The sequence below is a fragment of the Penaeus vannamei genome, chromosome 27 (assembly GCF_042767895.1).
Source record: "Penaeus vannamei isolate JL-2024 chromosome 27, ASM4276789v1, whole genome shotgun sequence".
NCBI classification, from domain to species: Eukaryota; Metazoa; Arthropoda; class Malacostraca; order Decapoda; family Penaeidae; genus Penaeus; species Penaeus vannamei.
The window spans coordinates 5,731,457-5,738,956 of record NC_091575.1 but is presented as its reverse complement, the minus strand read 5'-3'; positions in this window follow the sequence as shown (position 1 = coordinate 5,738,956).

Sequence of the window (7,500 nt, the reverse complement as noted above, 5' to 3'; positions counted from 1 at the left end):
GGTCTGTGGGAATGGAAACCTCGAATATTCCACTGCAGAGGAGTCATTATGAAGTACTCAACAGGTAATAAGGGTAGAAATGGGTATCGTAGAAGTGGGAAGAGGAGAGTCCAGGGAAGGAGGAGGAGGTGTCGTGTCAGGAGGTTTCATCAGGAGACAAAGGGTCCAGAGAGGGACACTGTTGAGACACAAGGAATTCACGTGAACATCCAGGGGAGGATTGGAAGATGGTTGTTGAAGAGACAGTTTGGGTAGAGACAGTATTGGAGTAGGGAGTGATAGAAAAACCTTGTCGGCGCGTGCTTTCTGTTTGGCCAAGGCCAAGTTTGTATCTGAAAACTGCCACCTCACACTCAAACTTGTAGGCAAGACAGTGACTATATATTTTATATGAGCCACAACAATTGGCACATGTACGTGACTGCGCATGGTAATTTGAATGGTCGTGACCAGGCTGTGCACATAGTGGGCAGCGAGCTATGGAGCGAAAATCGCAACATTTCTCGAATTGGCAGGGGGATATGGTCTGACAGGGCGAGATTCTCTACCAGTATAAACCTTATTGGAAAGGTCATGTAAACGGAAAGTATATTGGCAATATTTGTGCACAATTACAGCGGCCTCTAGGGGGACAGTGTAGTACTGTACTGATGCTGTATCATAGTAAACAAGGGGTGCAAGAAGGCGACTTGAGCGAGTCAGAAGTGCCTGAGCAAGGCGACTTGAGCGAGTCAGAAGTGCCTGAGCAAGGCGACTTGAGCGAGTCAGAAGTGCCTGAGCAAGGCGACTTGAGCGAGTCAGAAGTGCCTGAGCAAGGCGTCTGTGTTAGAATGTTAAAACGGTAGAAAATAAGCGCTTGACCAATCATTGTCGTAAACAGGACTATCAGTTGGAGAAGATGGAAACCGGTCCAGTACAAGTATTAAGGAAGGAATGGGATTGGGCAGGAATAGCCTTACCTGTGAGGTCAACCAGAATAGATAGTGCATGGGTTTGGGACTCAGATGTAACTGTGAAAAGGCGTGAACGATCAAACAATCGATCCTACTTGGCTGGGCTAAACAGAATATTCAAAAGGTTTGTAGAGGTGAGAATTGGAGAGATGCGAGGATGGGAGGAAGAGCTGTAATAAGAGATGTAGGGAATGGTGACGATTGTGCAGGAGACACGGTTAATCATACTGGGGTTGGGGGTTTAGTTACTACCTGGGTAGATGACTTGGAATGGGTTAAATTGACAGCGTGTCGACAATGGCGAGTTCGTAGCAGTGATCATAGCCGTGATCAGAGGAGAGTCATAGATCAGTAACCCAGAGGAGTTAGATTCAAGGAGGCTAGATGGTAAAGGGGCAAGCCTCAATGCCCCTAATAAGGGTAAAAAGTCTTCAGTTACTGGCCATGATAAGCCTGAAATATGTGCAGAAGGCAAAAGGTCCATCCCTCAAGTATGGAGACCATGAGGGGTAGGGCTAGATAATCAACCATGGGAATACCCTCCCTGAAGCATGACTGGCTCAAAGACAGCTTTTCATCCTTTCAGCATGGCTCTCACATCTTGGGAAATGGACAAGGGAAAGTTGGGGAACATAAGGAAATGTTAAGGGTTAATGGTTAAAAAAGGCAAAATAAATGTGGTAGACATCTAAGGTCATATAGCACTACAGGGAAATATATTAAAGGAGGGATGAAGGGTGATGGTTGCTATTCATCAACAATCTTGTGATATTGAAAGGTTAAAGTTGCGTAAAGAAGTTGACATGTGAATGGGCTATGGTGGGTTTAGGTAAGGGAATTACATAGATGTTTCACATGTGTATCCAGGAGGGAGTGGAATGATAGAGGGGATGGGGGGAGGGAGAATGTACGTGTAGTTGGAGTTGAAGGGGGTGAGTTGTGTTGGGAGGGAGCAGGAGGAAGTGGTGTAGGGGGAATATGAGCAGGAGGAGGATGGGTGTCGGGTGGATGGATATGTACAGCAGTTGGAGTTGAGGGGGATGGATTGTGTTGGGAGGAAGTAGGAAGAAGGGGTGTAGGGGGATATGAGTAGGAGGAAGATTGATATCGGTAGTATCAGGAGGATGGATATCGGTAGTAGGCGGAATTGAGGGGGTTGGGTTGTGTAGAGAGGGAGTAGGAGGGAGGGTTGTAGGGGGAATATAAGTAGGAGGATGGATATCGGCAGTCACTTCGAGTGTGGAGGGAGTATGAGTTGTAGAACTTTTGTCTCAAGCATAAAGCTTCGAATATCTCCCATAGTTTCTGCAGTGGAGTTGGAGTTTTTTTTCTGAGACGAAGGTTTTCTTATGAGTGGGGGAAGAGGACACTGGTGTCTGAGGAATAAAGGCAAAGGTAGGTGGAGGTCAGTGTGCGATATGGCAAGATGGGGTGGAACGTTTAGTCAGTCTGCTGCGTGTAATGCGGGAAGGGAGAGGGGGTGGTGTTGGGGCTGGAGTTGAGATTGGAACTGTAGTTGAGATTGGAACTGCAGTAGAGATTGGAGTGTCTGGATTTAGTGGCAAAATAATTTGACTGGGGAAGGTAGGAGGTAGAAGTGGCAGCGGGGAAGTAAGTAGGTATAGGGGAGGGTGTAGGAACATCTTGGGGTGGAGGGGGAGGGGCAGTGAAATGACATTAATAGAGTAGGGAGTATGAGAGAAACCTTGTCGACGTGCTTCCTGTCTGGCTTCACGTAAAGTGAGGCCATTTTTGTATCTGAGAGTGTTACCTCAAACTCAAACTTGTAAGTGGGACAGCCTCTATAAAATAAATTATGAGGTCCGCCGCAGTTAGCACATGTGCGTTTGTGCAGAGCAGTTTGATCGATTATGACCGGGTTGGACACATATGGGGCATCGGTCTGTGGAGCGCCAGTGTTTGGCAGGAGTAAGTCTTCTCCACAATCTGAACAATCTTTGGTATCGACTGGGCAGTTTGCTGGGGATACAGTTCCTGTACAAATATTAAGAGTTGGATGAGGTTCTGCAGGAATGGGGTTGCCAGAGTGATCAGTTAGATTTGATAATGCTATAGCTTCAGTTTTAGATGTGATTGTTACGAGACGGGAGCGATCGTGTCGGGTACAAAAGACATTGCTGAAAGAGAAGTGTTGCCTGAGTAAAGATAACAAAAAATCGGTCCCATTTAACTGGGCTAAATAATAAATAAATATTTGTAGGGTTGGTGGTAGTAGACGGTCGGGGACGTGCGGAAGAGGGAGTATTGTTGAGGGGACTAGTATAACGGAGAGATGGAGAATAAGGCTGTACGGTAGTAATACGGGAGGATGGGGTGTTTGATGAAGAAGGTTGTGGGGGTAGAGGTGATGAAGTTGAGGAAGTTGGGAGAGTAGGAATGTCTTCTGGAGATTGAGTCTCGGTTTGGGTGGGTAATGCACTAGTAGGCATTGATGAGTGGGTAGTAGTTGTGTTCAGAGTCGTGATCAAAGGAGAGCCTGGGGTCGGGGAGCCGGGAGAGTTTGAATCGGTGGGGCTATTTGATGAAGGAGCAAGCCTCATTGCCTCTAATATGAGTATTAATTCTTCATTATTGGCCGTAGGAAGCCTTGGCTATGTTGGGGAAATAAAGTCTACTCCTCAGGTAAGGGGAATACCGTGTCCATGGTTCCCTCAGGCCGGTCAGGACTGGCACACAGCCAAGCTTTCATCCTTTCAGCACGGCTCTTACGCCTTAGGAAGTAGATAGTAGAAGGGGTTGGAGAAGGGTCGGAAACGAAAGAGCTAGAAGGAGAAAAGACCATACAAAATTTTTTGAGTCGAGGGCTGAGGCCCTAGGCAGGGGAGATCCGTGCACTGGGTCTCAGTCTTCGTCTCCTAAGCCCCCCCCCCCCACGACAACAACGGGAATGGTACTGGGGGGGAGATAAGGAAAAGGAAAGAAGAAAAGACCGTGCAGTTAGTTGAGCCGAGGGCTGAGGTCCAAGGTAGAGGTAATCCTAAGGAAGGGTTTGGGGGGTAAATAGATAGGTAGACTCTCTGTGTGCGCGTGTGTGCGTGCGTGCGTGCGTGCGTGCGTGCGTGCGTGCGTGCATGCGTGCATGTTTGCAAACATTAGTTTTGAAGAACTTTTAGTGTTGCAGATCATAACGAGGTAATTCAAAGCTATATAATATTTTTAAAATGCTCTGGTTCTCAAAAATTGGCTGTAATGAGAATTTTATGAATAATTTCCTTAAAACTGGCCTGAACCCCATCAAAGCTTGATATTTAGTAAATGAGAATATGGATTTTCTATGAGTGAAAGTTGATAAAAATGTGTATAGATAAAAATGTGCATTTAATAAAAAACGTGAAAACAGTTATATTTGATGAATTGGGTGTGTACTAGATAGTCTAGCAGCTATGTTGGCGAGGTTATTACATGTACACCCACCAGTAGACTTAGTCTTATGCCATATAGGAACAAAACAGATATTGAATGGTAAAAGAGCCAAGTAGATTTTATTTACTACAATGACTGCAAAAGTTTTGTAAATATGTTTTCTTGCTATATGGTACAAGATTCCAAAATATTATGCTTACAAGTCTACTGGTGGGTGTGCGTGTGAGAACATAGCCATCATAACTGCTAGACTATCTTGTACACTCCCATTCCATTAATATAATTGTTTCTACAAATTCTGGATTATCTATTGCTTTTTACCATATAACCACTTCTCTGTCCAGCATTGCCAGATGGAAAACATATTTTACTTAAATAATTACTTTCCAAATATGCTATTATCTGAAAATCTTATTATGAAGTATGAAGGGCGCACATAAGTGGTCTTTTTAGCGGTCAAACCTGCACAAAATGCCCACACTGCAGTTAACTATGAACTGGTTGCAGTGATTAGTGCCAGTGTCTTTCTGCTCATTAAAGAATTAATATGATATAAATAAAATCATAGGCACTTCCAGGCTGTGCTCGACCATGTGGTCTTGCCTTAAAGTTCCTTGGGTGTAAGGAGGAGGGAAGTTGGAATGGGGTAACTGAACATATAGGGGATAGGATTCTTATATTCTTCCTCAACCAGTGGGATGAACCATGTATCCCACAGTTTCTGCTTAGGCACCAATTTTTAGTGAAGAATTTGGGCCTGTGTTAGAAAACTGAAATTTTGGCCATACTTATTTTTTGAGGAATGTAGGAGGCTTAAGAATAATAAAGAATTTTTCTGCGTACCCTCAACATAGATCATATGGATATGTGAAACACACACACACACAAACAACACCCACACCCACACCCACACCCACCCCCATATATATATAGAGAGAGAGAGAGAGAGAAAGAGAGAGTGAGAGAGAAACATCACATGTCCTATGAATCTTTTTTATTTGTATTAAATTCGAATTTATTGGCCAACACTCATGCAATGCAATCTTTTCAAAACTGGTATATTATTTGCATTATCCTAAATAAAACGGTATATTTAGCCATGGTGGACAGGGCCCCAGTACAAGAAGGTATTAAAGGGTACAATAGGCAAAATATATTTGGACAACACTATTTAAAGGGACATTACTTGTGGCATATGGGACTAGTAGGCAGTTAGGGACGTATGAGTTTGGTTTTAAAGGAATGTATGGGTGGAAAGGAGGATTTGCAGTGTTAGCTAAAAGGATAGGAAGAGGTCTTGGATGTCTTTCGAATTCTAATACTGTAGCCATGAAGGGTAGAAAGTGGAAAAAACAAACGGTCAATTTGGTAGAGGAAAGTCTTGAAAAAAACCTGTTATATGCTCTGATCTAAGAGTTAAAGTAGTGAACTCTGACAGTGTTAAAAATAGAAAACAACTATAACAAACAAACCAAATGATGTTAATGAAGAAAAAAAATATATGATTCACTGCTGCAAAAGTATTCATTCTCATACCACCACAAGAGGATATTTTTAAAAATACAAAGTTTCCAAGTTCTTTACTGTATTTTCCATGACTTATCTATACATTAAAAATCAAGAATCAAACAGCAAAATAATCAGAAATATGAAAATCTGGCTCAAAAAGAGTTTTAACCATTATTAACTGAAAACAAATGTTACAAAACACAACTTCTCTCCTGTAAGATTTTTAAAAAATTATTAAAATCCTGATCTTACAAACATTAAAAATAAATGAAAGCAGTGCTGTCTTTTCTTTCCATTTCTAAAATAAAATACATTTTACAATTACAAATTTGCAATTACATCAATTACTGTTGACCAAACACTGACAGGATTTATTTTGTGAGAAGTTATCATAATGGCAAACACAATCACATGTTAATAGGCTGGGTTTTGGTTTTATCAATATTTAGAGGCATAATGGAAATACAATCATATGAAAATGCAAATTTTAGAACTACATTCTTATTTTTCTGGGGTTTCCATATTTGGTTGTTTTTTACAGCATAAGACAAAGCAAAATACATCAAACTCACAGAAACAATTTCTCTCCTTACTGTATACATTTGTACCTTGATTACACCGCCTGTTCTGAAAAAAAACTTTATGTAATGTTTACCTACACAAGACATCCTGTTATACCTCCTTGATGCAGAACAAAACACATTTACAAAGAAAATAAACTCAGTTGTATTTAGTCATTTCTAAATATATGCAAAACATACTATGTATGAGACAATTGAAACAAAGTAATAAAACAAAAATATGAGTAGTACCTTTGACTACTCCCTACATGCTCTTACTCTTCTGTCATCTACAACAAAAGGGAAATTAGTGACAGGTACCTCCATATATGTACGCTACTTGTGATCTGTCAGTCATAGCAATGTTAACAAATAAAACTTATGATGGTAGAATACATATAATTCATTCTGACATGATTTGTCTTCTGAGATAACTGTGAGATACATTTCATTTTGAAGCATATTTTTCTAGCATAAGTACCTTTTTTCCTAAACAAGAAAAAATCACAAAAAAACAGCTAACTCAAACAGGTGCCCATAATCAAGGTATAATTGTATCCTTTTTTAACAAGCTTTTCTGCTCAATATTGTTAGCATAGCAAAATAAACTTTTGACTGGATTTTCTATGTTGTGTAAAACAAAAGTTCTTCTTATGAAGAGAGACAACCTTTCTTGCACTGGACATAAAGACACATCACAAAAAGGCAGGTGTGACATGCACAAAAAGACAAAGAAAATGGCTTACTTTTTAATTCTTTTTAGCCATTAGATAAAACTAATAATATACAGGAATATTATTTTTTACTTATACTGTGGTGGTGAACTTTATTTACAACAAAAGAAATTTCAAGATTAAAATCATGACAGTTCATTACAATTCACTGATATCTGATGATTACTGAAAAAAAACTTTGGTAAATATGGTGTCTGTTAACCCCAAATGCTTGCCACCGTGCATATCCCTTGCTATTTGCATTAAATGAATAAAGCTCACTGAGGGATGGATTCCAATTTTGGAAATAATACAATTAAGGAATGAAGGTAATGGTTATGGTAGGATACACACTTCAATAGAAGGTATAAAGGCACAAAC